The sequence below is a fragment of the Xenopus tropicalis genome, chromosome 6 (assembly GCF_000004195.4).
Source record: "Xenopus tropicalis strain Nigerian chromosome 6, UCB_Xtro_10.0, whole genome shotgun sequence".
Classification (NCBI taxonomy): domain Eukaryota; kingdom Metazoa; phylum Chordata; class Amphibia; order Anura; family Pipidae; genus Xenopus; species Xenopus tropicalis.
The window spans coordinates 140,297,723-140,321,253 of NC_030682.2; the positions used below are offsets into that span (position 1 = coordinate 140,297,723).

The 23,531-nt window shown below is 42.8% G+C and overlaps 1 protein-coding gene across 4 annotated transcripts in view; it reads left to right on the top strand.

The window, feature by feature from the left end:
* Positions 1-23,531, top strand: part of mtss1.1 (metastasis suppressor 1, gene 1) — a 94,467-nt gene that overhangs the window by 53,299 nt on the left and 17,637 nt on the right.

Consider the following 23,531-nt stretch of genomic DNA (forward strand, 5'->3'; position numbering starts at 1 on the left):
GGAATTGAAGGTGTAAGAGTTGTAAACTGCAGTAACATCCACTCTGTATGGCAGAATGGTGACAGGAGGGCTGAGAGTAGCACTTTATGCATGGCTCAACATGTGGCCCTTTATATCAGCATGGCTCAACCTGTGGCCCTTTATATCAGCATTGCCCAACCTGTGGCCCTTTATATCAGCATTGCCCAACCTGTGGCCCTTTATATCAGCATGGCTCAACCTGTGGCCCTTTATATCAGCATTGCCCAACCTGTGGCCTTTTATATCAGCATGGCTCAACCTGTGGCCCTTTATATCAGCATGGCTCAACCTGTGGCCCTTTATATCCGCATTGCTCAACCTGTGGCCCTTTATATCAGTATGGCTCAACATGTGGCCCTTTATATCAGCATGGCTCAACCTGTGGCCCTGTATATCCGCATTGCTCAACCTGTGGCCCTGTATATCCGCATTGCTCAACCTGTGGCCCTTTATATCCGCATTGCTCAACCTGTGGCCCTTTATATCCGCATTGCTCAACCTGTGGCCCTTTTTATCAGTATGGCTCAACATGTGGCCCTTTATATCAGCATGGCTCAACCTGTGGCCCTGTATATCAGCATGGCTCAACCTGTGGCCCTTTATATCAGCATGGCTCAACCTGTGGCCCTTTATATCCGCATTGCTCAACATGTGGCCCTTTATATCAGCATGGCTCAACCTGTGGCCCTTTATGTCAGCATGGCTCAACCTGTGGCCCTTTATATCAGCATTGCCCAACATGTGGCCCTTTATATCAGGATAGCTCAACCTGTGGCCCTTTATATCAGCATGGCTCAACCTGTGGCCCTTTATATCAGCATTGCCCAACATGTGGCCCTTTATATCAGGATGGCTCAACCTGTGGCCCTTTATATCAGCATGGCTCAACCTCTGGCCTTTACATCAGCATGGCTCAACCTGTGGCCCTTTATATCAGCATGGCTCAACCTGTGGCCCTTTATATCAGCATGGCTCAACCTGTGGCCCTTTATGTCAGCATGGCTCAACCTGTGGCCCTTTATATCAGCATTGCCCAACATGTGGCCCTTTATATCAGGATGGCTCAACCTGTGGCCCTTTATATCAGCATGGCTCAACCTGTGGCCCTTTATATCAGCATGGCTCAACCTGTGGCCCTTTATATCAGCATGGCTCAACCTGTGGCCCTTCATATCAGCATGGCTCAACCTGTGGCCCTTAATATCAGCATGGCTCAACCTGTGGCCCTTTATATCAGCATGGCTCAACCTGTGGTCGTTCAGCTGTTATTAAAGTACAACTTTCAACTGATAGTTATAGTACAGCAACAGCTGAAGGGCCATTGTGTGGTCAAGCTTTCTCTATATAAATAATGATGCCCTGCAAAATCGTCTCTCAGTACCAGATTAATTCTGATTTATGAGCGTTCAGGCTGTCACATATCCTCATTTATAGATGATGTCCCTCTGTGGCGCACGGTTACGGCTAACAGCGGCTCTGCCACAATAGAATTCATTATCTGAGGAGAATGGACTTCAGGAAGATGGATAATATGGCAGGCAGCTCCTATTATGTAACCACGTTTCCCCTTAGGAATATGAAGTTACCCTTGATTTGTTCAGGGAGAGTCCAAGCGCAGCTCCTTACATGTGAGCACTTAATGAGAGAAATGAAATTAAAGGCACCCAGCTTAAGCTAAATTCAATTCTGGCCCAAAAAGAACAGATGCACCGATTATCTGCAGCCGGGGCTACTTATGGGGTGGCAGCTTGCTCCATGCCAGCTGGTGGCGGTGTAGGAAGGAAACCTAACAAAGCCAGGAACAACTGCCTCCGGCTTTATGCATTGGACTGGACAACTGTTGGAGTTGCTACACTTAATAGGCCATTTCTTTGTAAACACATTCATTTGCTCAGTCATACACCCCTATGTACGGCACATATATTGTTCTGTATGGCAGGATGAGTGATGGCGCGGCCTTGTCAGCAGGCAAAATAATCCCAAGACAGTTATTTCAGTCATTTCCTTACACCTCGCTCCTAAGGGGACACATTCAAGGCAGAAGCATTTGCCTGGGGGCTGGGACAGGCCTGACACAATATTGACACAAATTGCAGCTTGCAGCATACAGGGATGTCACAAGCACTGGGGCCAAGCCCTTATTTCTCTGTCTGTGTCCTTGCCCTATACCCCAGAATTCCAGAATTACTGGGGCCACTTCTTGGGAGGGAGGATATATTGTGTTACAACTGATAGAGAATATATATATATACACACACACAGGGACTGGTCCGATTGCCATCTTGGAGTCAGGAAGGAATTTTTTCCCCTCTGCGGCAAATTAGAGAGGCTTCAGATGGGGTTTTTTGCCTTCCTCTGGATCAACTGGCAGTTAGGCAGGTTATATATAGGCATTATGGTTGAACGTGATGGACGTACGTCTTTTTTCAACCTAACTTACTATGTTACTATGTTATACACACACAGCGTGACTGGGAAATGAAAGAAAGCTATTTCCTCTAATTATCATGCACTGTATGCGTATTTAGCTACAGCGTCCATATGTCTGGGCTCTTTTCTGCTGAATCCATTGGAAAACCTCCTGTTTCCTTATATCTGTATCAGCTAACTTGGAAAAGACTCTGCATTGTGTCCATTTATGTATTTATATATGGGCTATTTTATCTCATGCTAAGTAAGGGAAAACTAAACCCTCACAATAAATGAATGTAAAATTGCTCTTCTGAGAACTACTAATCTAGTTTACATGTATGTTTTTCTTTTCTAGTTTTTAAAATATTAGCAGTTTTTGCACTGTTTGTATAAGGAATTTGAATCAACAGCGCCATCTGGTGTTCATTTTGGCTGGCTGGACACAGCCGACAGCAGATTAAAGGGGTGGTTCACCTTTATGTCAGTATGTAATAAAATGCCCAATTCTTAGCAACTTTTCAGTTGCTCTTCATTATTTATTTAGTATAGTTATTAGTTTTGTTATTAAGGCAAGCTTTGTATCACCCCAAAATCTTGTGTATGTGCCAGAATGGGGGACCAGATGCCCAGGCCCATGCACTGGCTACACAATTAGATGGTTAGGAGGGAGGGGGAAAGTGAAAGCTGAGTTGAAAGTTAAAGTACTTGTCTGCCCCGCCTCTATGCCTAAGGCATAGAGGCGGGGCAGGAAATATATGATTGACAGTTGGGATTTTAAAATGCCTTTATAATGGGTTTGGATGTGTTAATATAGAAATGAAATTGGGTTTCTTTTTAATTTGAAAATGACTTTTATTATACAGCTTTTTATGTCTGGGTGACAGGTCCACTTTATGTTTCTGAGAAAAGGAAAGTCTGGCCATGTTGCAGTTCTCAGAAAGGTTAGTGAGTTTTTCACTGGTCAGTTCTAAGCAGAGCAACATCTCAAGTTTGGTTGGTTAATCATGTGTGGCCAAAATTGTGGCATATTTTTCCTTTAATCTATGTTCATGGAGGTTTCAGCTTGGGGTAAGTGATGTAACAATGGGGACATAATGATCTTGATGGCAGTGATGTCACAATTTTATGATTGGAGCAGCAATATCATCATTTTGTGCTTGCTAAGGTGAGGGAGAGAAGAAGGCTGCCATCATTTTTAAGAAAAGAAATACAATTTCAGGCGTAGATTCGCTTAATGAATGGTGCGTGTTCCTATATTCCAGTTCATGATACAATGAAGCCAATGAAGAGTTTGTATCCTGTAGTACAACGTCCATTCCAGATAACTGGGTTCTAGGGTTATTGGCACTATCACGGGCCATTTAGTGGGGCAGAACAACACAAACAATAAGTGGTAGGCAGATAGGAAACATGATCTGCTGTAAATTGCCATTCTCCTCGCTGAATGTCTAATTCCCCAGGAGGGTTCAGACCAATTGGAATTTTGCATATATTACCTCTCACATTGCTGCTCTGCCGTTTGTGTGTGTGTGGGTGGCCCTTCCTTTGTTTCATCCTATGCAAGAGACCCAGGGTTCTTTAATATGGTAGCGCTACAGAATAATACACAGGGGACGCTCTGAGCCTGATGTTTTTTTTTACAATACTGTCCCTTTAAAAATGAATAGTACAATAAATTTGCACTCTTGGAATAGAACAGCTTGGGGCAAAGTGTTTATCCATGGTTATGCATTCACTGTCTGTGATATCACAGGTATCAAGGCATTTAAGGAGTAACAGGGTTATTATGGTCCTTAAGGATGTGTTGCCATGGTTACAAAGGGGCCTGAGGTTACTAAGTAGCACGCTGTGCAGAGCATAACCTAAAAATGGCTCCTTCTCCTAATCCAGCCATTAGTTTTGCTGAGGGTGTTTACATGTGGGTCATTACACTGCAGCTGATGTGAATATAGAAAGCAATGTATGTGGCTTTTCCTGCTAAGTGAAACAATTCTATTCCCTTTGCTGAGAGGTTCTGTTCAATAATGCTAAGGCCAAGTAAACCTTCTGCCTCTCTCGTGGCTGCTTAGCAACCAGGGGTCACTGTTTCCTGTAATAGCCAATGGAACAGGATGTAACTCGCCGGCTGTTTGTCTGTATGGTCGCCTCTACCTAAATCAATCCACATACATTTGCTGTCATAGGTGCTTGTGTTCTTCCTGATACAGTATGGCGTGATATGGGGGTCATTTATCAACACTGGGCTAATTTGCCCATGGGCAGTAACCCATGGCAACCAATAGAATTGTTGCATTCATTGTTCTACCTGCAGCTGGCTAAAGAATGCCAAAAACTGATTGGTTGCTATGGGTTACTGCCCACAGTATGTAGGGATACAGTATGTATGGATACAGTATATGACTATAGGTTCTACACAACCAAACAGAATCTTAAACTTGGAAGACTCCCTGCCGTTCCTCACTGACTCAAGGATTTCCATTTAATATTCCTGCATGATGCAGCCAGCTCTGCCAGGCGCTCCTGAATGGTAACTACTTGCTTTTCCTCTTTTGATCCGATCGTCGGATTAGTAGAATCCCTACCAGCTGTGATTATCTGTCGCCTAAAATGGATTTTGAACTCTGTTTAGTTTAATGTTAAATCATCCGCGACTTCTGAGCTATTAAAGGGCCAGTCACTGGAAAAAAAGAAATATATAGGGCTGATGGCTATCCTATCAACTGAGCTGAGCAGCAGGCAAGCGGAAATAAACGTATTTGAGATATTATATATATATATATATATATATATATATATATTCATACTTTAAAAAAAAAAAAAAAAAAAAAACATTAAAAATATATAATTTAATTCTCGCCTTTTTTCGGTTCTATCTAGAAATTAGGCAATTTGTGCCTTATAAACACATACCTGATTCCTGGAGCTGCCGGGAAAGGACCGGCTGAACTAGTAACCCTAATGTACACTGCCATCTGCTGCTAGAAAGTGGTGTTGCAGTTGATGTGTTTATTCTCTTTCTCTGTAATCCCAAATTCATTAGTTAGGGCACTGGAGCTTCTCCCCATCACACTTACAGATGCAAGATCAAGTACTAATTGCCGAAATAGGAGCAAAATGAATCCCATATTACACTGTTAGATGGTATTTGGTGCATGCTCCTTTGCGGCCTTCTCTAATGAATTATGCACAACTGCGCAAGGGAACCGTGGATCCACCACCTGGACCTGGTGTTAATTCAAAGGATCCCTTAGCAGTTTGCATCAGTAGCCTCTGGCTAAGTGAATAATAGGCAAGAAAGGATGCTAATTTGCGTCCATATGGGTGAGTCACATGCAATTTGCAGTGGACACAGTGTAGCACGCACATACAAATATGAGGGAATTCAAGAAAAAAATAGTGCATTGTGGGTAAGAAACATCAGTGTGAATCCAAATTTTGCATGTTGTTAATGAGCCCTTAAGGGCGCCTGTGGGTAATGGGCTGTTGGGTTGTGGGTACAGGGCGCTTGGAGCCATCATGCTACACCAAGCCTGGGAAATGCTGTGTTTGTAGGGAAAATGTTATTTTGTGTAATCCCGCCAGAAGCCACTCAGCGATCTGTCACACACTTCTGCAGTTTGGTCTCTTTGTAAATCCTTATCCCCTGTAATGCCTGACAAGCCGCAGTGCTGCAATCATGACTAACTGCAGGAGAATCTCCAGAGCCGGAGCCACGTCCATCAAATGCCACCCAGTATCATTGTTTTCATCTGCGTTCCGCTGCCGCTAGTGAAAGAGCATTAATCCAGCCAATTATGGCTTTAGCAAACAATATGCGCTTAGTGTGGCTTTTACCCTGAATAAAACAATTCTACTCCAGCGGCTGGAGTGTTCTATGGCTTCCCCCAAATCTCACTCCAGTTCCCTTGACTCATTGCTTTGGACCCCCAGTTTGGCCAACTCTATATGGATACTGCTAACTGTTTGCTCTGATTCCTTATACAGCAGGGCCAGTAATGAATATGGGGCTGCATTACTTCCCTGTATTGAGCAATCTCCCTCCACAGCGACGAGTGGATTTCTTTGCGGAACCACATATTTATCTTTCAGTGTTTAATAGGAATCAATATATCCTTAAGATGGACCTGTCACCAAGACATAAAAAGCTATCTAATAAAAGTCCTATTCAAATTAAACAGGAAACCCAAATTTATTTTTCTATTAACACATCCATACCCATTATACAGGCATTTAAAAGTCCCAGCTGTCAGTATGTCATATATTGCCTGCCCCACCTACATGCTCTAGGCATTGAAGTGTGACAGACAACTTTCACTTTACATTCAGCACTTCCTAGATGTCAGTGTGCTCCTCGTATCCCCCTTCCCTTCTATCCATCTAATTGTATGGCATGTGCATCAGGTGCCCCATTCTGGCATGATACATAGCTTGCCTTGATATCAGTGTCCACAAAATGGCGTCTGCCTGCTTCCTTTTCAAGACTGAAGGACACAAATTTTCAATAATAATAATAATAAGGGGGCAGGTCCCCTTTAAGGACAGCCCAGTGAATAGTACATTTAACTACCTTCATACAGTGGCAGAATAATAGGCCCATTATGCTACCTTAGGCTAATGTCACATTGAGCAGATCCTCTGGTGGCATTTTTTTCACAGGAGGAACTCTGTGACTGCCCAATACTGTCTTGTCTTGCCACTTGTCTTTTATAATAATGGTTGCCTAGCCCACACAGGGCAAATTTCAGCTAGAAAATTCACACGTGAGCACTTAAGCGTAATGACAAGGACAGAATGAGACCGTTCTGGGCCGTTGGAACATCCAGACAGTATGACATTAGCCTTACAGTGTGTACGTAGCCATAGGGATAAAGGATCTGGGAATCAAGCTTAGAAACCACATCAGGGCAAAGCCTGAGTAGCCTGCTTTAATAGCAAGTCATACCCTGCAGTGGTTTTAAAAGAAGCCCCCACTATCTGTGCATCTCTCTCTCCACGACTCTGTCAATGCTCCATTAATAATATGGTATTTGTACCTCTGAGCATTAGTAAGGCTTCAACTCCCGGCAGGTATTCCTCACCGGCACGCACCGTCTGCCATCATAGGCTCATCCGGCTGTGTTAGAACGTGTCACCTTCATGCAGATCTGAGCTTGCCCCCCTCCAAGCACTTGGAACCAGCCTGAGATTGGGGACTTAGGGACTCAGCGTGGGTGAATCAGGGTGAATGTCATTTCTGAGTTGCTCCGTCTCGTATTATAATCAGCGTTCCTAGGAGTTTCTATTCCCTGATGGCCTTGTGGGCTGGATCTAAGCTAAGGACAAACGAATACAGTGATATATGTCTATAATAACGTTGTTGGTCTAGGGAAACACAGACAGTAATGTGACAGGGCCCAGTGTGCACACACTCATTTGTACCAAGGACATCAACAACTGGTTTCAAGGTAAAACAGGCTCTTTCCCTGGGCCCCAGGTATTTCATTGGTGGAAAAAATATATTAATGTTAGTTGCTGGATATTTAACCCTATAGATCAGAGATATTCACCCTTGCTCTGTGGGGCCCGCTGAGCACCCTATCTATCGTTGCCACTTCTACTTAGTTACAGTTTTTGCAATTTGGGTACATAATACTGGTTAGTGCTTTGTAGGATGCCCATCACGGATCAGTTGTAGTGGCAAGCTAACCTCTCTGGCAGTGAATGAGTTAATCGGCTGCCCCCTAAGTTTGTGTGTAGGCTAGCACTCTCCTTAGACACGTGCCGCATTCATAACACAAGCATGTGGGATACATTCCAACTCAAGCTGGAAGACAGCTGGCTCTGTGTTTGGCATTTGAGGCTCTTGATGTTATTGAACTACAATTCCCAGAATGCCACTGTGGGTTGGAGCTTACTAGCATCAGAAATGAAGTTTATCAGAACAGAAGCCCTTATCATCCATATACTCGCATCTCCTTCCAGAGATAATGTGACATTACTACCCCTCTTATAATGCCCTGCAGTCCTGTTCTCCTCTGGGTGTGCGCACAGGGGGGATCCATAAAGGCCCCATTGTACTAATCATCAGAGACTCACATTGCTGCCACTTTCCCTTAGTTGGCAGCTGCCCATGAGATGGGCCGATAAAAATGCTCACATTCTCCATGCAGAAATTCCAGGGTCGGCAGGGGTCTCAGTACAGTGCCGGACAGTTGGGGCGGCTATTGACTTTGTTCCCCAACACATGCTCCTACAAGGGGTAATAGGATACATGTTACCCCATAACAGGCATAAACCTCATACCTCATGTGGCATAAACACTCTTTCCTGGGTCCCCCTGCAAAAAAAATGTCGGAGCTCCCCCCCGTGTCATGTTACCGTGCCCCCTCTCTCCCCTGTGCCCACATGGTTGCAGGCAGGAGGGAAGGTGCTGGTGGGATACGGGATCCCTTCTAAACCCCCCCTGTCCCCCCAGATTTCCCTGCAGTCACAGGGTCTCCTGATATATACTTACACCATTGGGTCTCACTAGAAATAGAGCCCCATCCTCTGCCTGTATCGGGGGAAGGCACATTCACACTGCATCTGGCGCAGTTTTCGTGGGTATTGTAGCTAGGTGTATATATATATATATATATATATACATGTACAGAGTGTCGGCACTCACAGGATTCTCACGATAGTACTCATGGAAGAAGATTCATAGTTAGATGCAATAAAGTGAGGTTTTATTCGTCCAACGTTTCGGTTCCTTACTAGAACCTGACGAAGGTTCTAGTAAGGAACCGAAACGTTGGACGAATAAAACCTCACTTTATTGCATCTAACTATGAATCTTCTTCCATGAGTACTATCGTGAGAATCCTGTGAGTGCCGACACTCTGTACATGTATTTCAACTTTGCCTGCTCGGGCACCCAGGTATCGCTATTGAATTTTGGTGTGCTCTTCACTCTGTATTTTGTATATATATATATATATATATATATTGGGGATAGTAAATCGTGGGAGAGACTAGAATGGGAAACCTGGTACAGGTATGAGATACGATATCCGGAAACCTGTTATGCGGAAAGCTTAATTAATGTTTTATTGTTTTTTAGTAGACTTAAGGTATGGAGATCCAAATTACGGAAAGACCCCTTATCCGGAATACCCTTGGTTCCGAGCATTCTGGATAATGGGTCCTATACCTGTACGACTGTATATAAATGCACAGCCACTCCTCTTAATGGGGTCCAAGGGAAAGGGGTACATATAATAGGGACACGCTGGGCCTATCAGACTTAAAGTGATAGTGCAAGCAACCTGACTGACACTATTTGTTTAAAGTAACAGTCCCCAGTAGGTGAATTTAAAGGAAAACTATACCCCCAGAATAAATACATAACCAGCAGACAGGTTATATCTTATTAAGTGACCTATTAGAGAATTTTACCAAACTGGAATATAAATATATCAGTAAACATTGCCCTGATCTTTTTTCTTGGCAACCATTTAGTGATGGGCTATGTGCTCCCTCAGAGATCAGCTGACAGGAAATAATGCAGCCCATTCATTGGCTGATGGGGCCTAGCATGTATGTGTGCCTTGGCTTGTTTGTGTGCACTGTGAATCCTATGAACCCAGGGGGCGGCCCTTAGTACTTAAAATGGCAGTTTTCTATTTAGGATTACCCAATGGCACATACTACTAAAAGGTATATTTTCATGAAAATTGTTAATATGTATAAAGCAGAGTTTCACATATAAGCTGGGGGTATAGTTTCCCTTTAAAGGCAGTAGTTGGTCTATTAACAAAAAATGGTTATATCTTATAATTTCATCAAGATCAGCAAACAACAAGGGAGTCCAACAGAGCGTAGCAGTCACAGCAAGATGCAGCTTGCAGCCTGTCAGGTATAGTGATATAATGGTACCACCCCAGTACAGGGATCTGCTACCAGTGATTGCCCAGCTCTTGCTGAACTTCAACACCCCACATGCCCTGAGAGCCCAAGACTGTTGGTGTTGCGCTGGAAATTGTAGCTTAGCATCAGCCCCCCAGCCACAGGCGCACGTTTACTGTAGCTTTTAGCTGCACATCTAGGAAATCTAAGCTACTGACTTGCCAGAGAATGTTTCAGATTTAGTCACTTCCCCTTTAAAAGCACAAATATGAAAAAGCCTGTTGTTCTTGCAATTGGCCCAAGGGCTGCAAATAATGTATCAAACTCCTCTTCTTTACCCTGTACTGTATGACATTGATATCTCTGGGAATTAAAGCTTATCTGCATTTTCCCTGCACACACAATGGGCACATTGTCAATCCAAAGAGACTACAGTCCTGGTTATTCCTTTGTGCATTTGTCTTACTCTGTTTTGTGTCATTGAAAGGTACAGTCCAGTTATGTTGCTTTCAGCTGAGGGTTTGTACCTGATGGAACTGTGTCTTCTTTCAACTGCAGCTACTGTGTAATGTTACCATATTAGTGTTACCCCCCATGCTAAGGAAAGCCAAGTATCTGTTAAAGAAAATGACTTATTGAAAATATGAAAAAGTCATATTTGTGAGGTCACCAGCTTCTCTTCTCCCATAATGCCTACTCTGAGCTGGGTGATCACCTCAATGGCAATCACACCAAGAATTTTTGGCCAGATATCAGTCAGCTTGTGTATGGCCACCTTAACTGACAACGAGAACATACAACTGACAGCGAGAACATACAACTGACAGCGAGAACACGCAAGTGAGAACTCAAAATACGGTCTTTGACACTTTGGGGCATAATTATTATAGTGTGTAAGCCAACATCATTGGTGATACTGCCCATAGCAACCAATCAGCACATAGATTTAAACAGTCACCTACAAGTTAGGAAACAAAAGCAAAGATCTGATTGGTTGCTATAGGCAACATCATCGTTGATGTTGGCTTACACACTTTAATAAATATGCCCCTTAGTATCAGTTTCACAACAGTTGATTCTAATTCCCTTCCAGGAAGAATTCCTTTGATGTTCTGATCAGGGATAGAAGGAGGGAGAAGGAGCCTCAGGTTTCTCAGAACACATCCCAGGGCTGGATCGTGCTGATAGAGCAGCTGTCAGTATTGGGGGCCCTAATGAGGGGCAGATCTGGGGGCACTAGCAGGGAGCATTTTCCCCTGTTTACTTTATTTCTGCCTGAACAGAAGTGCATGACCCCCAGAACCACAGAAAATCTTTATTATTCCTTCTACCATTTGGCAGCTAAAAGGGGCTTGCGTGCACATTTGCTTCAAGCGGGGGGGGGGGGGGGGGGGGGGCATGAATTTGGCATCTCTGGCCTCAGCACTGCAAGGCAGACAGTATAAACCATAGCCACCCTGCTGTACATGGTCATGTATATGGAGCATAGATCCCTGATAAGTTACATAGATTAGAAATCCTACCCTCGCAAAACCCAGTCCATTGTGCAACGGAAGCATCAAGCGGGACTTTTCTAGTGCTGGATTTTGGAGGGAATGAACAAAGAGCACTTGCCCGGGTAGCAACAGCATTAAAGGGCAGCTGGTTAGGAAGCTGAGCCCTTATTTTCTGCAGTACATTTATATATATATATATTTTAATGTCAGCAAAGCCCCTAAAGGACAAGCTGCGGCCAAGTACGTCATTATATGGGTCAGCAGTACCCAGCTTCTTTAGGGATATGTAGTGCTGTAGTACATTCAACCAACACGATAGCATCAGTCATTTATAATACAAAGCCATTCCTGATTAAAGGGGGAAGGCAACTGTATTAACCTGCATAACAAGATGCTATGGTGAAGATGGAAGTAATCTAAACAATATAATCCTCCTTCCATTCATCTTTCTGTTTTTTTCAAACCACTGCCAGGTTGCTCAGATTACTTGCCCTTTAATCAGGATGGAAGCAGCTTATGAAGTAGAATAGATTAAATGAGAAAAACAAAAAATATATATATATATATATTTGTTTAGATTTTTCCATATATATGTAGTGAATAATATACCCCCCTGTTGTAAAGTATAAGGATATTATAAGTCACTAAGGAGTTCCATGACCGTATAAAAGCACAAGGACAAAGGCTGCATGGTTTTATACAGGTCATAGAACTCTGAGATGACTTCTAATATCCTCATATTTTACCATGTATATATTTTTTTATATTTTAACATGGGTACTTTATTTATTACTAATATACAAGTTCCAATGGGTCATGTGAATCACTAAGGACTGTTTATAAGGATATAATGTACAGGATATTTATGACTCTTGTGTATTATATATATATATCTGTTGCGATTACTAAGAGAGCAGTATACTGCAGCGGCTGACTGGTGACAATGAAAGGACATTATAGCTCAGTGGAGACTGAAGGTGGGACATTGGACCTTTGATTCTGAAAGCCTTGGTTATATTGGGATGCTGAATAATAGTGACAGGCTGGATCACAAGCTGGATCTAAGGATGAGTGAATGAGCCCCCCCCCCAAGGTACTTGCTCCCCTGTGTGAGAGTAATTGTTATTGAGTGCTTTGAGGCAAGTGAAAAGTATTTTGGACCAGATGTCATAATGGTCCTGTTGTGTGTTGCCCTGTGGGGTAGTCACAGCTCTGACGCTGGCAGTTTGCCTTTCCCAGTATGGAACATTGACATAAATGAGGGAGTGACGTCTCTGGCTTATTGAAAGCCTCACAGGCCAAGCACAGAGAATAGCAGCGAGACCGGCGTGTGCATAGAATAGAATGGCAATGGGAAGTTCTATTATCTGTGTGTATTGGCTAGTCTATCCTGCAACTCTCTCTGTACATCATGTTCTAGCTTACAGCCTAACTGGGCCACCTAGGAACACCCATAAACGGAACACCTGGGTCCACTTACGGCAATTAAATGTAGATAGTGATAAATGCAATAGGTGTCACATAGACCTATAGAAATTGTCCTTGGCTGGGGCCCACCAGTAGCAGGGGCAAACTAGTCTGACCCTGGTTCCACTCACCCCTCTCTTGAAAGGGGTAATTCACCTAAAAATTAACTTTTAGTATGATGTAGACATTGATATTCTGGTCTTCATTTTATATTTTTTGTAGTTTTTCAGTTATTTAGCTTTTTGTTCACCAGTTTGGAATTTCAGCAGCTATCTGGTTACTAAGGTCTAATTTAACTTAGCAGTGTTAATGGGAGATTATATTATGAATAGAAGAGGGACTAAATAGAGAGATAAGGAATAAAAAGTAACAATAAAAATGAAATTGTAGCCCTGACTAGCAGGGTCAGTGACCCCCATGTGAAAGCTCTTCCTTTAGCCATGGTCACCATATTACTAGTCATCTGAGCATGACCATAAGCTCTGTAGATAGTTTGTAGTAAGAGTTTGGGGGAGAGTGATAGGTAATGAGATGTAAGTGCTGTTTGGGTACATGTATGACTACATGGGCAGTATTTAGGTGTTACACCCTGCTGTCGTACCTACACCAAACTTCTTTTTGCACCCTAAAAACAACAATGAAATCTAATTGTCACACACAATGATTCTCTGATGAAGAACTTATTTATTTTACATGGTGAACAGCATCAATTGCGACGTTTTAGTGACATCTGGGGACCTTTATCGATATATATATATATATATATATATATATATATACACACATACATGCCCAAGCCTGCAGAAGAGGCTTCTGGGAATCCTTATTACAAATGAACTTGCCCTGCATGAGGAGTGTCACTTTTGTCTTCACTTCTTTACAAGGGAATTTGCCAAGACTTCTGTGTCTGACCTCCATGAAACCCCTCTTTCATCTCCACTTCTGCCCCTGCCTGCCAGTAAGTGTTTATACAGAGATTAATCTGAAATATTAGGCAGCCCGTGGAATTCTTTTCTCTCTCTTGACCTGTTTATTCAAAGACACAAGCTAAACAGATGGGGGGTCACAGGAGTGTTAGTGCTGTGGACATAGCACAGCGCAGGGAGTCAGACACATGTCAAACAGTCCATGAATCTAATCCAACTCTGCCCATTAGAACTCTCACTTTTATTGGTATGAAATATTGCCTTTCTCTAGTCCCCTACTCCAGCTCCTTGTGTAATGTGCAGCTTAGGAACCTTTGTGTTTGTAAGTGTCTTCGGTAAAGTTTTAATTGTGATATACGAGATAATGTACCCCCTACTGTAAATGATAAGGATATTAGCAGTCACTGAGGGGTTCTGTGCCCATATAAAGGCACAAGGCTGCAGGCTGAGTTATACAGGGAACTCTGAGTATCACTCATGTATTATAAGGGATAATGTACCCCCTACTGTAAATGATAAGGATATTAGCAGTCACTGAGGGGTTCTGTGCCCATATAAAGGCACAAGGCTGCAGGCTGAGTTATACAGGGAACTCTGAATATCACTCATGTATTATAAGGGATAATGTACCCCCTACTGTAAATGATAAGGATATTAGCAGTCACTGAGGGGTTCTGTGGCCATATAAAGGCACAAGGCTGCAGGCTGAGTTATACAGGGAACTCTGAGTATCACTCATGTATTATAAGGGATAATGTACCCCCTACTGTAAATGATAAGGATATTAGCAGTCACTGAGGGGTTCTGTGCCCCTATAAAGGCACAAGGCTGCAGGCTGAGTTATACAGGGAACTCTGAGTATCACTCATGTATTATAAGGGATAATGTACCCCCTACTGTAAATGATAAGGATATTAGCAGTCACTGAGGGGTTCTGTGCCCATATAAAGGCACAAGGCTGCAGGCTGAGTTATACAGGGAACTCTGAGTATCACTCATGTATTATAAGGGATAATGTACCCCCTATGGTAAATTATAAGGATGTTAGAAGTCACTGAGGAGTTTTGTGACCATATAAAAATACAAGTTTGTGTTTCATTAATACGCACAGACAAGTGAGTGCCAAGGGCCACAAGTTTCCGGGCGCCTAACAGTGCCCTAGATATAAGTGCTCCCTGCATGGGCAGTAAGAGCAGTTTTGCAGCCCGTAGTGCACTTACGTCTAGGGCATTAGTAATCCTTTACTATTGCCCTGGACTTGAGTTCTTGGATGTTTCACATAGCAGACTAATATACACTAATTCTTGGTTGGATGTTAGTTGTACTAGCGCAATGTAGCACTTGTATTAATAAATCAGCTCCCGGATATCCAAACCCACTGCCCAAGTACCAAGCATCAGCCGTTTAAATTCAACTCTGAGTTAGTGGCTTTATAGCCCATTTGGCAGATTGCAATGGAGAGTGATAATGGCTTCAATTGGAGGAGGAAATGGAGGGGGGGCAAATCTTTATCCCTGTGTTCATTTCTCGAGATAGAAGGTTCTGCTGTTTTATCTGTACCAGAAGCAGCTGCTAATAAGGGAATGAGCATTAATAAGCCGGGGGACTAATGCTTTGATATATTTTTTTTTATGAACCCCTAATGCTGCTCTATACGTCACATCCTAATTACGTTGCACAGCAGCACCGTCTGTCTGATTAACTGAGTTACTTGTTTCTAATCCCCCCCAGTTCTGCTTCAAGGGAAAGGCCGATAGCGGCAGTACAGGGAAGGTATCAGAACCCCTGGAATATGGTGGGGTGTCCCAATAGCATTGAGAACTATACATTGACCTTTCTGTTTGTGCGTACTACAGATCCCATCATCCCACACTAGACACGGGTATATATCAATATAATATGATAATAGTGATGTGTTAAGTCCAGAATATTATATAATATTATATAATTATTATAATGCTTGGAGTTTGCAGCACTAAATTATCCATTTGCTTCTGGTGTCTATGAAGTCTCGGTCACGGCAAGCAATATGGCAGTTCCCTCTCTTTATATAAATACAGATTATTCAGAGATGGAATGTTCTGTGCATACAGGATGCAGTTCTTTCATGCTTAACTGTCTATATAAGAAAGCATGTGTAGAAAAGAGACAGGCAAAGTCCTGTTGGACATCTCACCGTGACCCAACTGTCTGCGCCTTTTAGCTCCTGTGTGTACACAGCTGGGGTTTGCTTATTATTAGAGTCTTACTGTGGAAAAACAATGGGGAGTGTGGGACAGAGGCGCATATGTGCACACATCTGGAGAGGTGCCAGGGGCACCCAGTTGCAGTGGTCAGAATGTAGGGAGTCACATGGGTCCCTGATCAGTAAGTGCATGGTTTGTGTCGCTTCTCATTCCAGAGAGCAGAGACCCACTGGGAAGTACAGAACATACAGTTACAATAGTAAATGGATTTCTCTTACGCCCATTATCAGGGCCTTGTTGGCTGGATGGTGGTCTTGCATCACTTGCTAGGGCTGGCAGCTTTCTATTGGCAGTAGAAGACTAACTGACAGTTTTAGACTAAAGGTGGCACTGAACTCTTGACATGAACTGACCTCTCAGTGGTGCAATTAACTTCAAAGGAAAAAAAGTGCTAGGGGGCAGGCATTATCTGTTGTACCTCCTGTGGGGGGGTACTAAGGTCTCAAAGACAGGAAATATTCCTATATCCAGATTGCAGTACTTCCTTACAGTCTATGCTGGGACACAAGAATTCCTCATCCCCCTGGAACGCTGAAGAACAGAGATACATAGTAGCCTTGGGTTCATTTTATATTAGTAATCAGTGATAATCTAGAACTGTCAGTATGACTGTAAAGACTCAATTACCATGGGATCCATTATCTGGAAACCTGTTATCCAGAAAGTTCAGAATTACAGAAAGGCCGTAGACTCCATTTTAATCAAATAATTCAAATTTTTAAAAAATGATTTTTATGTAATAATAAAACAGTACCTTGTATATTATCCCAGCTAGGATATAAAGAATTCTTATTGGAGGCAAAACAATCCTATTGAGTTTGACTAATGTTTACATGGTATTTTAGTAGACATAAGGTATGGAGATCCAAATTATCCTGGGTCCCAAGCATTCTGAATAACAGGTCCCATACCTGTACTAGGGAAAGGCAGCCTACTCCAGTTATTGCTGAGCTAAAGCCCCCAGAATCCTCAGAGGAGCACAACTAATGCAGGAAACTGTGTAGTTCTGCAGCACCCCTGCCTCTCTACATATCCTACTTAAACACCAGCACACAGTGATAATCTCCTCACATAATCTGACACCTGCTGCTGACAGCACCGGCAAACATAATCCGAGAGCTGGAAAAACCTTCGGCTTGCTTTGTGATCCCGTCATTCTCTCCCTGTCACGCCTGGCATACACAAATAGGAAGCGCTTTGTGCCTCTGCATACCCAATGAAGCCATATTTCTCTGCTAATGAAAAGAGAAAGCATTGGCATCTCGGAGCCTGCTAAAGTATTCATGAATATGCCTTTTAATAATGAGCCGATTAATGGCAAACTGTGTCAGTGGCATAAAGGGTAAGTGCCTGCCCCTGCACCCACACATGCACACTTGCTTAAGCCTCCAATTAGCTACATTCCCTCATTCTCAGGTTTCCTTACTGTCGGCCAAATGCCATGACTAACTCATTTCTGTAATTCTGTAATACGTTCCGCTCCCATCATCCCCTGACAGCCATAATGTCATTGTTGTACATAGTGCTCTCTAGCATTCAGTACATGTAATGTAAATACTCTACTTACTGTGCCAAAATATTGGTATATATCATCTGCTGGGAACCATAATGCCTTTACTATACTTACTGTACATTCTCACTGTATCATACACTATATACAATATAAATACCATATGTACTGTATCATACATTATATACTATATTAATACTGTACTTACTGTATCATACACTATATACTATATTAATACTGTACTTACTGTATCATACACTATATATTATATAAATACTGTGCTTACTGTATCATACACTATATACTATATAAATACTGTGCTTACTGTATCATACACTATATACTATATTAATACTGTACTTACTGTATCATACACTATATACTATATTAATACTGTATGTACTGTATCATACACTATATACTATATAAATACTATACTAACTGTATCATACACTATATACTATATTAATACTGTACTTACTGTATCATACACTATATACTATATTAATACTGTACTTACTGTATCATACACTATATACTATATAAATACTATCCTAACTCTATCATACACTATATACTATATAAATACTATACTAACTGTATCATACACTATATACTATATTAATACTGTACTTACTGTATCATACACTATATACTATATAAATACTATCCTAACTGTATCATACACTATATACTATATAAATACTGTACATACTGTATCATACACTATATACTATATAAATACTATACTAACTGCATCATACACTATATAGTATATAAATACTGTACTTACTGTATCATACACTGTATACTATATAAATACTATACTAACTGTATCATACACTCACTATATATTATAAATACTGTACTTACTGTATCATACACTATATATTATATAAATACTGTACTTACTGTATCATACACTATATACTATATAAATACTGTACTTACTCTATCATACACTATATACTATATAAATACTGTGCTTACTGTATCATACACTATATACTATATAAATACTGTGCTTACTGTATCATACACTATATACTATATAAATACTGTACGTACTGTATCATACACTATATACTATATAAATACTGTATGTACTGTATCATACACTACACTATATAAATACCGTACGTACTCTATCATACACTATATACTATATAAATACCGTACGTACTCTATCATACACATCATACACTATATACAAAATAAATACTCTGCTTACTGTATCATACACTATATAAATACTGTTCGTACTGTATCATACACTATATACTATATAAATACTGTACGTACTGTATCATACACTATATACTATATAAATACTGTACGTACTGTATCATACACTATATACTATATAAATACTGTACTTACTGTATCATACACTATATACTATATAAATACCGTACTTACTGTATCATACACTATATACTATATAAATACCGTACTTACTGTATCATACACTATATACTATATACATACTGTACTTACTGTATCATACACTATATACTATATACATACTGTAGATATTGTATCATTTATTACTGTACTTACTGTATCATGCCATAATTACTGTGCCATACTGTACTTAAAGGGGTTGATCACCTTTGAGTTAACTGTTAGTATGCTGTAGAGGGTGCTATTCTGAGACAATTTGCAATTGGTCTTCATTTTTTTATTAATTGTAGTTTTTTAGCTATTTAATTTTCAGTTCAGCAGCTATTTGGGGTTTCAGCAGCTATTTGGTTTCTAGGGTCCAAGTTAACTTAGCAACCAGGGAGTGGTTTCGATGAGAGACTGGTATATGAATAGGAGAGGGACTGAATAGTAAAAGTTACAAAAAGTAACAATAACAATAAAACTGTAGCCTCACAGAGCAATAGGCTATTTGGCTGCTGGGGTCAGTGACCCCCGTTTAAAAACTGCAAAGAGTTGCAAGAAGAAGGCAAATAATTCAATAATTACAACAAATAAATAACGGAGACCAACTGAAAAGTTGCATAGAATAGCCATTCTGTAACATAGTGAAGGTTAACTTAAAAGTGAACCACCCCTTTAACTGCAGATTCTCATCCCTCCCTGATGTGATCATTGGAACCAATAGAACAACTGTGTCATTCCTTTGGCGGATCAGCACAGAAGAGGTTACGTCTGCCTCTGGATATACATTAGAAAGGCTGGGTGTGCAGTGCGGCTAATCCTTTTATTATCAAACATGCTGCACGGTTCATTGAGTTTACCAAAGCTGTTTATTGGAGATGCATTAACATTCATTTCTCTGGCTCGCAGGCCTTCAAAAGGGGTTAAAAGAAAAACTGAAGGGCCCTTGTATACACTTGATTTTGCATGGATCGGATTCGGAGCACATAGGAGAGGGTACATAAGAGGCTCATTGTAACTAGGGCCATAGCGATGTATGAAAGCAGATCTGTACTTAAATGTACTGATGGGTTAGCAAATTAATTCTTGATCCTTGCTTCTCTATTATTTATCCTTCTTTGGTGAGGTACAGTGAGAGCTCCTAGTAGTCCCCTTCAGCACCAGAGAGAGATGGTACCTATAGTAGCAGTGGGGGGATAATAGCCTCTGGGAAGGGACTGGGGCTGTGGGATAGCAGGTATAGTAGGGAGAGATGGTGCCTATAGTAGCAGTGGGGGGATAATAGCCTCTGGGAAGGGACTGGGGCTGTGGGATAGCAGGTATAGTAGGGAGAGATGGTGCCTATAGTAGCAGTGGGGGGATAATAGCCTCTGGGAAGGAACTGGGGCTGTGGGATATCAGGTATAGTAGGGGGAGATGGTGCCTATAGTAGCAGTGGGGGGATAATAGCCTCTGGGAAGGGACTGGGGCTGTGGGATAGAAGGTATAGTAGGGAGAGATGGTGCCTATAGTAGCAGTGGGATAATAGCCTCTGGGAAGGGACTGGGGCTGTGGGATAGCAGGTATAGTAGGGAGAGATGGTGCCTATAGTAGCAGTGGGGGGATAATAGCCTCTGGGAAGGGACTGTGGCTGTGGGATAGCAGGTATAGTAGGGAGAGATGGTGCCTATAGTAGCAGTGGGGGGATAATAGCCTCTGGGAAGGGACTGGGGCTGTGGGATAGCAGGTATAGTAGGGAGAGATGGTGCCTATAGTAGCAGTGGGGGGATAATAGCCTCTGGGAAGGGACTGGGGCTGTGGGATAGCAGGTATAGTAGGGGGAGATGGTGCCTATAGTAGCAGTGGGGGGATAATAGCCTCTGGGAAGGGACTGGGGCTGTGGGATAGAAGGTATAGTAGGGAGAGATGGTGCCTATAGTAGCAGTGGGATAATAGCCTCTGGGAAGGGACTGGGGCTGTGGGATAGCAGGTATAGTAGGGAGAGATGGTGCCTATAGTAGCAGTGGGGGATAATAGCCTCTGGGAAGGGACTGGGGCTGTGGGATAGCAGGTATAGTAGGGAGAGATGTGCCTATAGTAGCAGTGGGGGGATAATAGCCTCTGGGAAGGGACTGTGGCTGTGGGATAGCAGGTATAGTAGGGAGAGATGTGCCTATAGTAGCAGTGGGGGGATAATAGCCTCTGGGAAGGGACTGGGGCTGTGGGATAGCAGGTATAGTAGGGAGAGATGTGCCTATAGTAGCAGTGGGGGGATAATAGCCTCTGGGAAGGGACTGTGGCTGTGGGATAGCAGGTATAGTAGGGAGAGATGGTGCCTATAGTAGCAGTGGGGGGATAATAGCCTCTGGGAAGGGACTGGGGCTGTGGGATAGCGGGTATAGTAGTGAGAGATGGTGCCTATAGTAGCAGTGGGGGGATAATAGCCTCTGGGAAGGGACTGTGGCTGTGGGATAGCAGGTATAGTAGGGAGAGATGGTGCCTATAGTAGCAGTGGGGGGATAATAGCCTCTGGGAAGGGACTGGGGCTGTGGGATAGCAGGTATAGTAGGGAGAGATGGTGCCTATAGTAGCAGTGGGGGGATAATAGCCTCTGGGAAGGGACTGGGGCTGTGGGATAGCAGGTATAGTAGGGGGAGATGGTGCCTATAGTAGCAGTGGGGGGATAATAGCCTCTGGGAAGGGACTGGGGCTGTGGGATAGAAGGTATAGTAGGGAGAGATGGTGCCTATAGTAGCAGTGGGGGGATAATAGCCTCTGGGAAGGGACTGGGGCTGTGGGATAGCAGGTATAGTAGGGAGAGATGGTGCCTATAGTAGCAGTGGGGGGATAATAGCCTCTGGGAAGCGACTGGGGCTGTGGGATAGCAGGTATAGTAGGGAGAGATGGTGCCTATAGTAGCAGTGGGGGGATAATAGCCTCTGGGAAGGGACTGGGGATGTGGGATAGCAGGTATAGTAGGGAGAGATGGTGCCTATAGTAGCAGTGGGGGATAATAGCCTCTGGGAAGGGACTGGGGCTGTGTGATAGCAGGTATAGTAGGGAGAGATGGTGCCTATAGTAGCAGTGGGGGGATAATAGCCTCTGGGAAGGGACTGGGGCTGTGGGATAGCAGGTATAGTAGGGAGAGATGGTGCCTATAGTAGCAGTGGGGGGATAATAGCCTCTGGGAAGGGACTGGGGCTGTGGGATAGCAGGTATAGTAGGGAGAGATGGTGCCTATAGTAGCAGTGGGGGGATAATAGCCTCTGGGAAGGGACTGGGGCTGTGGGATAACAGGTATAGTAGGGAGAGATGGTGCCTATAGTAGCAGTGGGATAATAGCAGCAGGAGCAGCAGTGAATGGGCCCCTCTCTATATTCAGGACGGCAGTGAATGAGGCACAATCAGGAGCCATTCTATTCCTGCTGAATGCCCGCTTGGCACAGACTGCATTCAGTTTCTCTGCCTCTGAATCATTATAAGGATGAAAGGGAACAGAACCTCACAGCTTAATGGGAAAATCTCTATGTAAAGTCGTTCTGCTAAATGCGAGGCACAAATTGTTTCGCTGCAGCTGCGAGTTCTGGTTCCACTAATCGGGCCGTTCATGTGTTATTTACAAAAAGGAAAACTATGTTCCCTTTAATCTCGTACGGAAAGAAAATGTGCAGATCTTTGTGCTGCCAGTTGTGTTTCCATAATTAATAGCTCTTCTATAAAATGAGTGTAAGCCCCCTGGGCCGCCCCTGTGGGTTCAGCGCCCATGCTAAGGGTAGTCCCGGTACCCACAGTGCCCTTGCTGTAGGACAGAGTATAGTGTGACAGTTAATTTAATGTTATCACTAGGCAGAACCACTGCGTAGCCTAAATGTGACCCTATGGGGGTTTGGCTGCTCCCGGAGCGTTCCTCTGGCTGGGTCGCATTGGCCTGTAATTATATTGGGCTCACCATTTCCTGGGCATTTATAGAAAGATTCTCTCTACCTGTCAATTATGGAAACCAAAGGAATTTCCGAGTTTGTGGCCCATGTGAACAGAGCAGAAAATTACTTTTTTCTTTTTAGGCCATTGCTCTTTATCATCTTTTGCTGTTTTCTGTAGAAAAGCATCAGACATGTTCTGCCTGCCTGTCCCCCCAGTAAAAAACAAAATATCCCTGAATTATGCTTAGTACAGGGGAATCCCTATGCTGCCATAGTTTTTTGGTATCTCTCTGTACAGG